The 16,866-nt window shown below is 40.3% G+C and overlaps 1 protein-coding gene across 1 annotated transcript in view; it reads left to right on the top strand.

Moving 5' to 3' along the window:
* The first annotated feature begins 213 nt into the window (after nt 1-213).
* LOC150077451 (LIM domain only protein 3-like) overlaps nt 214-16,866 on the top strand; it is a 36,307-nt gene continuing 19,654 nt past the window's right edge. Inside the window, exon 1 of the mRNA XM_090386041.1 lies at nt 214-514. The gene's annotated coding sequence lies outside the window, so the exon portion shown is untranslated. The remainder of the gene's footprint in view (nt 515-16,866) is intronic.

The raw sequence follows: 16,866 nt of genomic DNA, 5'->3' as shown, positions 1-16,866 counted from the left end.
ACGTAAACCTCCCCTATATTCGTGCTGCAAAGAGCCATCTCTAGTGCCACCAAATGCACCGGTTTCGGATAAAAGTGAAGCCGAAGGAGAGCGTTTCTCCTATGCGTGCACGACTACGTCACTCGTTTATCGATTGCTCTCTCTATCTCCCCTCTCTCTCTCTCTCTCTCGCAAGCGCACGTGACCGCCGCCGTCACAGTGACGTGTCAAACCCAAACAAGCGCCCAAGTGCAGCAGTTGGGAAGAGAAGGGAAGGATAGCAAAATCTCCGTCAGCGCGCCACTCGCTACGTAGTCGAAGAGATCCAAGTGAGGACGGTGGAAGGTTTTTTAGAGGTTTGTGAGAGACAAGAAAACGTCGAGAGGGAGTGGATCGTGCAGCCAGCAGAAGGTAACTTCTTTTTCGGATGTCGGCTCGGCGTACACTGTGACCTATCGGGACGGAACTTGTGTCATAAAAGCGGACTTACGGCAAGTGGACGGATGATCTGTGCGAAGGCTACCCGGCACTAGAGGTAAGTGCGTTGTTTTCCCCAAGACCAGTGGGCAGGCAGGCAGGCTGTCGCAGCTCCGCGAGCAGCCAGGCAACCCGCATAACCGCAACCGCTTTTTAACCCAACCACGGTCTCCTTCGGACCGACAAACGTCGGTGTCCCTGTTGTGTGAAGGGAGGGGGGTTTCGACGGACTGTTCCCTTTCCCGCGCGTGATCTCGCTTCCACCTCAAGGTCTCACCACCGACTGCGGTCTGGGTTAGGTGGGAACAACCCGCGCCATGTCGCAGGTCAGATGAACATCGGTCTGTCGAGATGCTACGGCGGTTTCGGTCGCGAATTTTCTGCTTGTAAGAAGCAAATGAGCGGCGAGAGGGTGTACACGAAGGCTTGTCTGTGTCTGTGCACGCTGTGTGATCGAATTTTGAGCGGAAAGTTCGTGACATTGAATGGATGGGCGATGACAAACCCGCTGTCAGTAGTGAGTGTCTTCTGAAATCGATTCTGCTCTCTCTCTCTTCGCATTGCGATCTTTGCATCGGCCTTACTTTCAAATGGTGATCCTTGCTACACCCTCCTTTCACTGTACTCCGATAATCTGAACTTGAAATGATCGCAAGTAAACAATGGAGTGTTTTGCGCCTGCGTGACTTCATTCCTCTGTAGTAGAATCTGCGTTCTTTATTAATACATCTGACGCTGTCCGATAAGTGAAAAACAATAAAATGCGGTCTCCCATTACGCCAGCAGAGAGTGAGAGAAAGAGAGAGAGACGCAATGGTTGGTAATATGCCGCAATCTAACCGTTTCCCTCCCCCTCTCATCTTTTATCAAAGGCATTGCAACTCCATCCGAAGATCTGTTAGCAGCTGAACGTTGACAACGTAGGAGGAGATAATGTTTTGATTTTTTTTAATACATGCGCGCGCAAGTATTTAAACGAGCAGCTGGCGCATTATTTCTTCCTTAAACAAAATAACGATCTTGCGATGGATGGGGAGACGATATTTTTAGATAAAACTTAAAAGGATTTAGCGATCTCTGTTGTTAAAGAAAGAGCTAAAAGCAGACAGAGGCTTATTTATACAAGTTTATCGACAATTAAAGAATATAGGGGGCACATTTTTTTAACCTCAAACCAGTCATTATCTCTAAAATAAAATTTGCATTAATAACTTTAATGTATTTTTCAAAAGGTGTATCTTAATTGTTCTTTGAATATCTCACATCATCAATCATACTGTCAGTTTCTTAAAGGAATTTAGTTTCTTATTATTCTTACGACGTTATTTTAAGGAAACATTTAAAAAAGATTAAACTTCGAAAGTATATTGAATAAAAACTCAACAAGCGATCTTTTAATTTAAAAAAAAAAACAAAAATAAACAATTCCAGATCCAACTGATTATTCCTTCCTTGTTATTCTAACCACGACGTACTGTCTCTTCAATCTGAAGAGACAGTACACTCTTAATGGATAATTAATCCCAAAACGCGTACCATATGGGTCCCTGTAGATTCTCCTAACCTTCACTTTGTCACGAGCAATGCCATCTCACCCGTTCTTGCTGTAGCATCGAACAACCTCACCATAATTAACTTCATACGGAAAAGATGATGTCATCCACTCTTCTACAGCTGACTACTGACACGGAAATCATTCACTACTAAAGCCTGCTGGTCGTGTGTGGTTTGTTTCCCTCCTAGAGAGAGATTGAATAGATAGAAAGGCTACAACGGGTACTGGACGGTAGCACCCATGCACGCTCTCTCTCTCTGTCTCATAATATCCATGTGTATATGAGAGAAGGAGAGGCGCACTTGGGAGAAGTCATTTATTTAAGGAGAAAGACGTAGTCATTCACTAATCCTGTTATATCGTGTACTGATAATGGATTAAACGTGACATACTCATATCAAGGTACGGCTAACTCATTCTACGAGATAACAAGTCTGCTTCAACAGCTTTTTTCTTCTTTCACTCTCTTTAGGTCACGAATTTCCCGTTCTAAATTACTTATCCAAGCAGAAAATTAATTTCAAAACCCCTCCATTACACATCAAAACACACTTAAAAATTCTGATATTTTTATTCAATAAAAGAATAGTTGAGTTTTCTTCTGTACTTTAGGCCAACTATGTGGAGTTAAATAATAGAACACGTATTTATTGGTGGAAAAGAAAAGGCTCTATTCCATCAAAGGAAAAAGACATTTTTTCAACCGGAAAAACAAGAGACTAATTGCTCGCTGAAGAGCTCCTCAAAAGCACCCAAGATGACTTCTTCATCTTATAATTTGACTGTGCTCAACCAAGCCACAAACCTCTCCCCCACTAAACCACAATGTCTGGCCAACATTTCGTGCAACCTACAGAACGTGGCTGTTGCTCACGCTTCGTCGAACTCGAGCATGTAAGATTGGAGTGCACTCGATTTCAGGGTTACAACAATAAACTGGATGGAAAGAACGATTTTTGTGTTGCCCAACCCACGATAGTCTTACGTAGCACGAGCAACAACTTCATGCTGTCAGTACATCGCTCGCTAAAGTGTTTGAAATATGATAAGGTGCATCTTTGACCTCTTAAAACACAAAAGATCCGGTTGATTAAGAATTCGTTCTGAATGGTGCATCATAAAGGACTTCAATAAGTTGTCTTAGATCTTTCTTACAATGATACTGAGAAATTTCCATCTTTGAATCCTCACTAATAATACCAAACAGCTCTCAGGGTTAAGAAAGTCTTCATGAAATTACTTAATAATTAATGGGGTTATTACGTTTAAGGAACTTAAACTATCAAGACATCGAATAAGGAACTCTTAAATAACTCTTCCTGTTCTACAAGTAAATCAAATGCATAGTACGTTTACTGGATTTTAGCTGCACAGATGGCACGGTTTGTGTGTGCGCACGAGAGAGAGACGGCAGCAGCATCACACATTAATGTGGGTTCAAGTTAATGGAGGAACGATAATCAATATTACAATAATTTAGAAGTTATCGCCAAAGAGATAAAAACCTCAGTGTTGATTTTTCTGTTAAAGAATGGCTTTATTTTATCTACACTTTTTTATGCGAACTATTTTTTTTGGGGGGAGGACTTTTTAATATAAAATTTGTTTCCCTTAATTAACCGAGTCGATTTTTATGATAGCATCATGGGTTGCGCGCTGCAAAAAAAAGAAAAAAAAAAGCTAAATATCTTTAAAAAATCGGGACATTTCTAAAAAAGTTTAATCTCTTTAATGCCGCTGTATATCAGCCAAAAAAAAAAGCTCTTGGTTTCATCTATGAACGAGTTTGCTGTACACCCAGCTTTCCTATTTATATTATGTCATATATTATTACTAATGCACAAAATATATACACTAACTCCCAAAATTATTAAGACCACACATCAGGCAACTATCAGCTGGTGTTTCTTCAAATATTTGAGAAATTAAACTGTCCAGACGGTTTCTAGAAACTTATTTACTATTTTTTAATACTTAAGGGGTATTTATTATATTTAATCTGAAAATGAAGAAGGATATTAATGTCGCAGTCATTCTCGTGGCATTCACACTTCACTCACGGCCATTGACTAGCAATGGACGTAATTTGGAAGGGGGGTGTATGCCTTATAAGAGTCGGTTTTTCTAGCCAGCAGATGTTGAGAACATTACAGTGAGCTGCTGTACTGCAGGTTATCCGTCACACTTATAATATACACCTCAGTTCCTTGTTTCTACTTCGGTTGGCGAAAAAAAAAGGGGCAAATCGTGGGTGTATGCGCGAACACCAACTGCCACAATGGAGATGAAACACCCTTCAAATTATCGCATTTCCTTTCTCGAGAATCGGCTGGTTGAATGGCAGTTATATTTTGGAGTTGCCAAGAAATTCTCGACACGTCCTGCAGCGTTTTCGTGACATAATATTGGGCGTTTAGGGCGCCCAGGCGGAAGTGTCCATTCAATGGGTGTATGCCTTGCATGAGCTGGGCGTAAGGCTGTTACCAGCATGTTCGTATTGAACGGATCTACTCGACCTAGAGAAAGCACAAAGATTTCAGACGTGATCCCCGCCCGCCTCATGTTCGTAGCTTTGGCAATTTGCATTTGTTTGTGTGTGTGTCGCCAGCGAAGCTCACTCTGTCTTACGATTTGTATTAGCATCCTGCCCACTGTGTCCTTAATGCATTACAGATATGGAGACAATGACTCGTATAATTACCAGCAAATCGTGTGCCCGCGCGTGCGTGTGAATTGCACTCACTTTATTTTCGCTTTAAGGTGATCCGACACATGTGAGTCGATTCCATTTTCAAATGGTGATACCTGCAATCAAGATACATCAAAAGACTTCGTATACGGCATGATAGTTGGTGATCCTCACACAACACGTACTCTTATTAACCCATGATTTACTTAATTTTATGAGGGGTTTAATGTATTCCAAAATGCCATGGCATAACCAACAATCTGCTTAATGATTAATCGCTGTGTCCGAGATTCATTTGTGCTCTTAAATTACTAAGAACATCCAGTACATTAATGTCTGTGAGACTTTAGCTATGTTTCTTAATCATGTTATATCCTTTAGGCAGTTTGGCTGTCTTCCAGTGTCTTCTACACTTGACCTCTTTTCTAGTCTACAACAGAAAAAAACATTCTCAATTAGAAACGTAAGATTGCGGATTCACTCCTGGACTGTCCCACTTTTCACCGCTTTCTAAATATCCAATGCAAAATGCGTGTGAAAGATGGGCTTCATTTGCGATTCTGTTTATACCTTGTCAAATGCGGCACGAACTTTAGTTTCCAAAGTCATATATTACTTCCACGCGCAATAAAGGTCAAAATCAAAGAACTGGCTTTGATATAAGGGCCTTTTAGAACGTCCCATTCTTACTGCTCTGACGAAGTTACGTTGATGTCATTTGCAATATCAAACCCTGTGGTTGCCAATTCTCAAACTGCATCTGCAGGCCGTGGTTTATTACTTAGATTCCCCCGGTTCCAGTGCATCCCAAGTACTTTAACCAATTACAGAGTTAGTAGATTGGTTTCAATTAGATTTACTCACATTAAGAGCGTTAGTAACTTAAGGCTTATTCTAAACTATGAACTCACACGGTCTCATTATTTGTATTCGCTTCCTACCCACTGTGTCCCTAATGTATTGCGAAGGTAATGACTCGTATAATTACTGGAAATCCTGTTCGGGCACATCCACTTCAATTCAAAACTTTACGGCAGTCCGGTGATTCTGTACATGTGTTGACTCCATTTTCAAGTTGAGACTGCATTAAAGTGTTTCCTAATGGACGAAATGCATTGCGAACTTCAAAGATGGTGTGATAGTTTAAGAATAGTCATTAGAGCGATCAGAATTACAAAACAGACAGGAGAGTGTCGTGTTACCAAACGTAGATTCTAAGATTTAAAGAATTGGACGACCTTGAGAAGTTTTTTTCGAATTTGAGCCTGGAAGCTACGAGGGTCAATACGTCGAGCGTGTAAATTTAAGGTACGATTGCTTCTCTCTTGATTTGTAAGATTTAAAAACCCAAGTGTCCAAAAGAAGAAATCCAAGATTTTCTTTTATTGGATGTTCATCTGATTCGAAAGGCAAGTTCCAGTTGGGCTACGTGGTCGTGGTGGTCTAAATTAACCCCCCACTGCACGAAGAGGAGCCGAAGTAATTTTCCTACACAATGGGCATCAACTATTATTCACAATCAAACTTTATGGATGGCTTTTTATTATTCTCTCCCTGCTCTTTCCCCCTCCCCCAGACACGCACACCCTACTGTTCTTTGACTCGTGTGGTTCTCGTCAATGGGCAGACAATATTTAATCTTCTACTTTCTCATAACCTGTCAAGACACTTGGTCACGCCCTCTTTTGGCCTGATCACAGAAAATTAGAGAGATTAAAGGCCCTGTTGGATCGCTGGCAAGGGATCAATAAAATAGTCCACTGGAGAAATTCTATCGATGGAAAGACACGCCGAGTAACCATGATGGAAACATAAAGAATTTTAAAGAAATATGTCGCGAAGAAATAGATTGACATTCCTTTTAATAATAAATTGCAATTTATATTATATGCAAAGTCAGAAGTACTCGTGTTTTAGTTATACGCGTAGTATTTAAAGAAATAAGGTTGATTGTAAGTACCAGCTCCCTCTAGTGTGATAATCGCTCGTCATTTTTCCAGTGACGTAATAATTGTGGATTTTTAACTTTAATACAGTTCGGTTTATTTCAAATTGTTTTTGCAGTTTCCAATATTCTGTTTTGTTGATTTATTTTTTCTCCGATATTTTTTCTGCTTTTGAACCGAGTTAGAGCAGTGGAAGATCTTCCAGAATAACTGTAGTTCGAAACAAAAAAAAAAACATTAAAGTGTCTTGATTGAGTTTTCTGTATATATTCTGAAGAAGTCGAATCCTGGTTAAAGAAACTCTGCCTTACCTCAAGAAGTCTGTCTAAAAATAAATTAGATCACTCTCTAAATATATATTCTTCGTATAAAGGGGGAGTTTCTGGAAACTTCGCTAATCGATCTTGCAGTCTCTCTCTCTTTCTTTCTCTCAGTCTATGGCTCATGCCGACTATCAATGCTGTCTATATTCTTCTTCCGATTGTTAATCATCAACTCCAAAAGAGAACCACTTCTCTTTCCTTCCTCCCCTGGGAACGAGGCTTGATGCCATCGGCCCGAGGCTATGGCTGAGAGCTGTCAGGGAACAGTGGCTCTCCGAAAGTAGCGAAGATTTTTTTTTTCTTTTTTTTCTATGTCGAGGATTGCTGACAATTGTACGTCATCTTGTTAAAAGGGGCGAGTCGGTCTTGTGACAGCACAACCGTCTCTCCCCTACACCGCCTTTCGTCGGGGACCCTGATGGCCCCGGCTTTGTGGTGGGCTGCAGCGATCGCTCAAATTGCATTACCGCCGCCGATGGAGCTGTCTCGTTAAGTGCCAGGAGACGCTACGGCACGCGGTACTTCCGCGGCCAGCTAGAGTGGCAGGGGGTGGCCAGGGGTTCTAATTGGCTCGGCCTTCGTCGCCGGGCGAAGTGAAAAACGCACTCTACTCGGATTACCGAAGACGACTGTATTGTTATATGGAGTAGCGGTCGTTGACGACGTCAGGTTTGGAAGAAGAAGAAGAAGGGGGAAGGGGGGATTTGTCGTCAGGTGCTGAAGGAAAGCGACAAATATGGGGATTCTTATTTACTACACTCACTGTTGCGTATCTCTGCTAATAGGATCTAAACCTCCTTAACGGGCGTACCTACGATAAAGAAAGCAATTAAAATTTCTGGGGTTTATATTAATCCCCTAATGAACCGATAGGGTGAAGACATAAGTGTACAATACTTGACAACTCGAGTACAGTATTGTAATTATACACCGCTGTAATTTCTGGTATATCTGAAGACAGCTTAACATTTTCGAGAATGGACTACTTTCTTCTTTAGCTCATTTACGCATTCATTAATGGTGTGTGTAAGTGGGGGGGTGGGGTAATATATGAACTAAACAGAGCAAACATCGATGAACTTAATATTTCCATTCGATGTTTCGAAAGTAAATAATTTATAAAAAATTTATCAGGATGTGATATTATCTGTGGTCAGTACACAGACTCATTCGGTGTTCAATTAATTACTTCTGATTTTTTTTTTAATACTCCGGAAGAGCCATCCGTTGACAACAGAAGTTTAAAACTTCAGTGTTTACAGCTTTTCGAATTGCGCTCAGACTGTCCAATGGGGTCACAAGAGTTTACAAGTGAGATGTTTCGTGTATCACTATTGTTGTTGGTTGTGGTACATATCTGAGATTTGTACCACAAAGTCGTCTGTGCCTACAGTGTCATGGAAGACATTGTGTTATCAAGTGGGTTTGAACACGCAGCTTTGGTAAACTCTGTATTGACCATTTAAGCTACCCCAGCTCAACAGTTAGCCCACCAACAGTTTGATTCTTGGTGACATCTATGACTTGTAGCGAATTGTGCTTCAATACCCTCACTCTCTTGAAAAGCGTTGCGTTAGTTGCTTCTGTAATCTAAACCAAACTTCTAGTTTGGTAAGCCATCTAGAGGATCATAATTTATTACTGGACAGAGGAATACTAATAACACATGAATAATAAAATAACAATCAGGATATTCTAACAAACTGACATAGTGACTTGATCATTGGAAAAAATATTCCAGTCAAACGGATATTGGACTTATACCAGATAACGTTAATGCGAAATAGTATATTGAATTATTTTATTAAACTGGCAGGGGAAAGATTCCAGCAGTTTCTGTTTTATGATGCACAGATCCAGCAGAGATAATGTGTAGCTCTACGCATGCCCCTTAACTCACCTGATCCATAAAATTGGGAAGGAATCAACTTTCCCACTGCATAATTTTCCAAACACGTTTTTCTGTATACTTGAAGTTTCCCTTTTGTTTGAAGTTACTGAAAAAAGTGGATTTAGACAAACAGTAGTTTTCTGCTTTAGTGTGCTTTGATGATCGAATATTCAACTCTGATGACACGAGGCTGCTCCGGACCCTATAATCAATGCATCCCAAAACGTGGATTGCACATGTCCGAAAGTGCAATGCATGTGTCGGTCTTGTTTCCATTGCCTTGCACTCCCAAAAAGGTTTGGTTTCTTTTTTTTTTTTTTTTTTTTAATTCTTTCCAAGACTGGCCTAATATCAGCTGCGCATCATCTTGTGGTCCAGGGGGTGCAGTTGAACATCACTGCCATGAGTTTTTTTTTTAGTGAGATAATAAGCTTAGAACATTTCTGGGGATTTGATTTAAATATCTAATAAATTAAAAATTCAGGTTTGAATATCATAAAGCAAATTTATGTTCATTTTCACATTTGGTTTAATGTCGGTCGTTGGAGATGGCTCACAGTTTGATTTCAAGTTTTTAATATCAGCGAACTTTAAGAAATTTCTATCCAGTCATGCAGTAGAATGGTCTCCACAGAAAATTAAAATCGGTGAACACATTATTCAGGGTCTATGGACTTTCAGAGAGTGGAGATCATCCATGGGTGGTAGGGGGAAAAGAAATGACATTTACGTCTACTTGCTGAATGACCATCTGGAATCTGAACAAAGAAATTGCCCAACTACTTTAAAGGAAAGGGAAGAGGCCCCTTGAATTTCGAACGATACATTGAAAGTTTCTGTAAGTCTACAGACTGTACAGTGTGGTTCCTGTAGATAAACCCATTTTTTGATGATAAGATTCAATTTCGGTTGTGGACAATGTGGCTTACAGAGATAGCATAATACATGGGAAAAGCCTTCTGAAACACTATTCACAAAGGGCAGCTTATAACCGAGTACTCATCCCCCCTCTAGTATTCGGTGTACGCTAGTCCTCTTAGCACTTGCGAACACCTGCCCAAACTAGCGATGTAATCGGACCCTGTTTGACACGGATTAGATAAACCGATGGAGAGAGGAAATGGAGAGGCCACTGAAGCATCGCTAGATGGCACTGGGTAAATTCACGACATGGTTGTCCCATGTTCTTACATTTAACTGCCGAATTTCCTCATATACTATAGTAGTCGATTGTCCAGTTATACAAAATGAATGATGGGATTCTTTAATATAACATCTTGGAGTACATCGATAAAACTTTTCTGGACAAGATTTTGTACTATATTTCAGCAAATATGAACACACTTAAGAAACTAAGTTTTCTTAATAAAATCTGCTAATTTCCAAAAGACTGTTGGTGTATTTTGCGCACCACTCTACCTGGCATAAACGTCATCTTTCGAACGTGCAGGAGGTGGTTCACGGTATCCATAGAGTCGCACTTTTAAGGTTTGTGGCTCTATGAAGTGCTTCTCTTTGGTTAAATAAAAAGCTGAATCACGTGGGTCGATGTAGAGGTGTGCATGTCACATTGCTTTCATAATAATATCCTTCAGAATGTCATTCTACGTATTTTGCTTCTGTTTTTTCTTATACTAGCACATAATATTAGACTTTTGCTTTCAGCTTCACGTAGCAGACTGCGTTGCTAGATCCCATTGGTAGAAAGCAAATCAAATTACGAATATTATACACAGTTTAACAAATGTTGGCAGTCCCTGTCACCATAGCCGTGACCCTAGATTGAGAAGCCCTGCAACAGAAGTGGGAGAGAAGGGAGATAATACAATAACGGTGGCTATTTTGCGTCTCCAGTTCCTGGATTTCATGAAGCAGCCTTATGGGTAGGGGCGCTCACTCTTTTAAGCTGTCTTTTTGCACATCAGTCTTTTTTTAAATAATTATGCCATTAAGATGAAAACATCCTTTAAAGTCTACGATAGCACGTCAATTGAATCTAGAAGCCAACTGCATATTAAAATACCGCTACACTGAAAACAGAATGACTATCTTCAAGTGAGTCCTTATAATATAATTGTGACCATTTTAAGATGACCCCAAAGTAGAGGACAGGATTCAAATTACTTTCGCAAACTTAGTTCATCGTCTGACGATAGGATTTCAATCTATTATTTAATATGCCACGAGACCAAATGCGTTTGAGTGGAAGAAAGAAAAATGGTTAAGGATCAGTGGCGCGTTATCCTATAGGCAAAAAAAAAAGACATCTGCCTACGGGTCCCAATATCACTGTTTCTACCTGAAATTTCTACCTGCCAAGGTCAATGAACTTGAAGATTATTTTGAAAATTACGTTTTTACCAATCCGATTTTGATGAAATTTTATATTTAGTTTTTACGTCATATAATTTGTTTGTTTTGTTGTCACAATAAAATGAAATTGAAAATGTTCTTTATTAATTTTTTTCTTTAGATGGAGCCCCCAAGTTCCATTTTGCCTTGGGCCCCATGAAGGTATAGATGGGGTACCCAAATTCCATTTTGTCTTGGGCCCCATAAAAGTATAGCTAGGGCACCCAAGTTCCATTTTGTCTTAGGATCCATGAAGGTATAGATGGGGCACCGGCGCCTCCGTAGCCAGGTGGGAAGGAGCAGCAGTGCGTAGCACACGCTTCTTGATTAGACCGGGGTTCGAGCCCGTCATCACCAAATACAGAGGATGCGGAAAGGTCAGGGAATGACCACCGCATATTCCCGGAGCAATATGGCCTTAGTTGCCAATGCTCCCAAATAACAAAATAAATAACAAGATGGGGCACCCAAGTTCCATTTTGCCTTGGGCCCTATGAAGCTATAACGCGCCACTGTTAATGATTATAGCGTGCATATGTGAGAGAGAGAGATTATACATAAGCCAGCAGGGTGAAATAGAAAACTATAAAACTTATATTATTTTCTTTCACCCTTTCAAACAAAAATATGATGGCATGAAATATTTTATAGCCTCATATTTTTCCCATTCTTTCCATTTTTTTACAAGTACTGCATCTCTCTCTCTCTCTCTCTCTCTCTCTCTCTCTCTCTCTCTCTCTCTCTCTCTCTCTCTCTTGACTTCTGTGTCGCTCCAAGTATTACAAAAACTTAAAATGACAAAGTGCATTAAAGTTATTTTGTTTAAGTTGTTTCACATTAGGCAACTTACGAACGCCGGCTTTCCGCTTAAGTTCCTCAAAGAAAAAAAAAAATATATAAGGGGAAGGGGGGAGGAGAAAGAGAGAGATAAATAAGACCATAAAGTTGTCCATTTTTAGTCTTAAGGAATGCAAACAAACTTTTAATGTTTGTTATTTCTTAATGTTATCGCCGGATATTAATTTTCTAGAACCAGGATAAGGGGGAGGAGGGGTGAATAAGAAGTACTTTGTAAAAGAGACGCGACTGCCATTAAATAAAAATATGTTCGTCCCTTATTTAGACTTCTGCTCGCAGATCCACTTTCAAACAGCCATCCACAGAGGGCGCTGCCGAATGGGAACACTTTTCAGAACACTGGTATGTGTTCTTTATTTTTAACTAAGCCTAAGGGGAGAGTGGGAGGGGGGGAGAAGAGGAATAAAAAACTACATGTATTTAATAAAACTTTCGCAGCGGTGAATCCGGGATCATAAATAATGTTGGCTAAATAAAAATGGTAGCAGGACGCTTCCCCCTGGTAGCACGTGGAGCTGATAATTCTGCAACTGTGTGTGCGTGTGTGTGTGTGCACGAGGACACTTGTCAACTCGTGCGACAACTGCATTCCAGCGGAGCACGACGGAGAACGGCCTACCCTTTATGGCAGCGGCGTAAATCACGACTTAACAAAAGAAATGATGAGACCACCAATAATTATGTCGGAAACTTCGCCGTCTCCCGGCGCTCGAGAAGAATTAAAGAATGTTAATTTGCCCGCCGTAACTACGGCCGCGGTTACACTGGCGGGCGAAATGAGGAGCCGCCTCTAAAATAATACAAAACGCGCTTTTAATTGCCTCGTGCCCACAAAGATTTAAAATATGAAGCACTAAAGGTCTGCCTTGATTCACTTGGGAATTCTACGCATTTTTGTTATCGCACTTTAGTGCAGATTCAATTTTGTTTTTACCGCCCAACACACATTCCACCGGTGCCTTCGTAAAGTGGGTTTTGCGCCTTTTCTTCCAGAAGGGGCTTCGGAGCGGAAAAGGCGACATGAGCTTCACGCAGGAAAGAGGCTTTAAAATGACCCAACGTTCTTTGTGAAGTGTGCCTGGGAGGAGGAGGTGGAAGAGGAGGAGGAGGAGCAGTGGACGCTTAGAGAACACAATCTCTTAGTTGCGCTAGGAAAGGTAGGATTAAGTGGGGGAAAAAGAGGAAGGCTGTCAAACGACGTTATTTGTAGGCGTTAGTAAGGGGAATTAGGGGGGGGGGGGCTTAAAATATATTTAAGTCATTTAATACCTTGCGAGGAAGGAAATTCATGTTGTGCAAAGTGAAAGTATGTTTTGTCCATAGTTTATATGCGAGGGACGGGTTTCTGTACTCCATGCACCGAAACCACAGGGGTGCCAATACTTATTCATGCCTTAAATTTCTGTTCCCCAATGAGAATCCAAATTTTAAGAAATAACCAAAAACTTAGGCTTGGTATTTAAGATTTTCACTGAGATAACCACCATAAATCAAGGATGCAATTTATAGAATTTATGGAAGAAATCGGGAATCCGAGACATCTTCAAGAACGAAGATGACTCTTGTTTCCAACCTGTGCTTTACCATTAGCACCTGAATCAAACTAATGAACCGCTGATGAGATCCCTCACACAAACTCGTACATAAATTCGAATTCTGCCATTATACCCTTCCGAGAAGAGGATATGAAGGCCTAACCTAACACTCTAACTAAAATTTCTACTCAAGACGGAATCTGTTTGACTAAGTGGTAATAAAACGAATTGCTAAGTGGGTCTAATGGATTGACCGCATCCATCACACAAAAGACTAAGTACCGCACCATTGTGAAAGAAGTACTGGATCATATACTGGATACTGAGGTGCTTCTAAAGGTTAAGAAACCTTTCTCAAACAGCTGTCCTTAGAGATTGGTAGAAAGCCAAAGAAGTTTTAGCTAAAGAGTTAGCATCGTGCTGTTCCTATCACTTGACTGAAAGAAAAAGGATCACCTTTATCAATGACTATCAGCAATAGATGCCCTAGCGGTACTTTAATTGCTCAAGATGCAGAAGATACTGAGCGGCGGCGCCTCCCCAACGAAGGTGATCATCCTGAATAGCGATTCTAATTAGCATCTTCATTCCACAGATCGCTGTTTAGATTCGATCTAATTAACACCAATGAGTGGAGCTTCTGCTAAGCGAAGCCTATGCAGCAGAAACACAGCACACAAACCTCACCTGGCTACGTGCAAATTAATAAATAACTTCATGATTAATTCCGAACAATGAATTTCTAATAAAGCATCCATCCCTCTCCTTTTCGACTTCTCCCCCCACATCCAACCCCATAAAATTTTGGCTTTTCTCAAACGATGATTAAATAAACGCAATACGCCCGGTCCTTTCCTTATTAATAAATGAAAACAAACTAATAAAATAATCCTCCCGGTGGATACAAATTAAAGTCTAAAGAAGGGAAGGTTACGTGGCACGAGGAGGCAATTAAATGGTGGTTATATTGCAGCTACTTCGTGTGCAGCTGGCTTTCCGATTACAGATTTCGTGTTTTCTGTGTGTATGTGTGTGCAGCGAGGGGGGGGGGTTTCCATTAAGATTCTGTCCCTGGAGTAATTATAGATGGTTGCTCTGAGTAACCTTGTTGCTGGGGGACGCTACACCGGGCCTGATTATTATATGGAATAGCTCGTGTTTCTAGTTTAATTGGAGTTCTTTGGCATCTTTGCAATCTCCTTACGTACATAATTACGTTACCCTCATATGCCCTTCTCTGTAATGGATTTCCTGCCAATTGTTGACACGCCATCCCCTTGATCACATCTGATAATCTTGTCTCTGATAGGAGATCCAGTAACCCTAATAGTACCCTCATAGAACACGCAGTGAGAGTGACACGACTTCCATTAGGCTCCAATAATATTTTATTCATGTGAGAGCGATGGCATATCCCTTGTTATTGATCCTCTTACTGACGGGTTAAATTCCTAGAACCAGTATATTTCTTTAATGGCCATCTAAATGTATGTCCAACCCAAACTAAAGAGAGTGGATTATTTAATGGGTGGTAATACACCACCTAGGTTAATGCATGATGAAAATCTATATACGTGTAGATGGTGAATCGTTTGGATTAGTCTGACGAAGTGTGAGCATCTCTTGTTACCAAATATTTTATTAAATAAAATATCCTAAGTGCGTTTTTTTCTTTGAAATTCTGTTACGCACTCAGAGATCGAAGTAGTGGAGTAGCTACTGAGAATTCTGAGTATGGGTATTTGGGAGGCAGAGGGAGATCCGTTTTATATTTAGGTTTTAATATGGTTCATTTTGGATGATTATAAATTCATGATTATACGCATTTTGTTTGTGATGGGATGGGATATCCTCAAAGAGAGAGATATAATTATGAATGAACTTTATAATGGAGAAATCTTTGTCCATCCCTACTTACGCTTCTTTACGAATAATGCTGAAAGTTCAGTGAGGTTCAGTTCAAAATACGGAAATGAAGCATTCTGATATGCTCGGATATAAAAGTTCAAATTGCAAAAAACCATTTAAAGTTTGATTGCAAGGATGGAAGTGTGAGAGATTATTTTCTGATTCGGATGGCATATAAAATTCGCACGAAAGCGCGATGCAACAAAATAGATACTTCAGCAATCAAACCGTAGAAAAGAGCAGCTACATTTGAGATTTAATAACAACCATCAAAATAACCATTCCAAGATTGTTTAGCTTCTTGCTGTCCAACACTAAATGCAGGATTGAAAATTTCAAGGAGTTCTTGGAAACTTTTAGCCTTGATCTACTGAAGTGGAAAGTAGTCCGGCCTGGTAGCAACCACCATTGCACGTAAGGAAAGTTCTGATAGCAGATATGATAGATAAGGTAATCCAGGAAAAATACGATAGGGGAATTTAAGATCCAGAACAGTCCGGCGCGTTTATAATGATGGCGGGTTTTGATAAGAACGTATATGACCATGGAAAAGTGCTTAATGGATTTGGGGGATGGGTCTCGTACATTCCACATTGGTAGCTTTTGTAAGTGCCAATTGTGTTGTACAAAAACTGTTCTTCAGCTTTGTTAGCTGAAGTTTTATTTTGGATATATTTATCGAAGTCACAAAGCAGAAAATCTGAATCTCCGAACCTCTTAGATCTTGTGAATGTAATTGAATACCTGCTAGAAGAGAGTGGACAAGCCGCCCTGAACTCAGTTGAGAGGTCTGTGTGCACATCATCCATAGGTTAATGTGAAGCGAGACGAAAGGGGATTACTTATAGGAGCTCGGGCGCATGTACAGCTATGGACAATTCTGCTTCCAAGAGTTGATATCGATAATAATCAAGACTAAAACAACCAAATCCAAGAAAGAATTAATCGCAGTCTAATGATTATCTGCATTGATTTTACTGTTGTTTGTCTCTATATTTCTCTCTTTTTTTTTTAATTCGGAAATCTCAAAGACCTCATTCACTCTTCTATCTAATCAAATTGCAAATCCGACCATCTATTGTGCAATAAAAATGACCTCCTCGAACTGATAACGGTTCGATCCATGTTAAGAAACAGACAAGAACTTAGAAGATGTTTGAAATTAACCGCATCATTGATCAAATGACGAGAAGTGTTTCCTAAATTATTCATTTATTGCAGATCCCTTACCCCTGGAGGCATCGATGAGGATTTAACTCGGCATTTCCTTGTTAGCCGAAAGAATTCCAACTTCTGGTTTTTCCCATTGTAAACAGACTCCGCTAAAGTTTCTTTCATGTACGCACTGGCTCT

This window comes from Mastigoproctus giganteus, chromosome 12 (genome assembly GCF_048544385.1).
Source record: "Mastigoproctus giganteus isolate SK-2022 chromosome 12, ASM4854438v1, whole genome shotgun sequence".
NCBI lineage: Eukaryota > Metazoa > Arthropoda > Arachnida > Uropygi > Thelyphonidae > Mastigoproctus > Mastigoproctus giganteus.
Note: the sequence above shows the minus strand (reverse complement) of the source record. Positions and strands in the feature narration are given on the sequence as shown.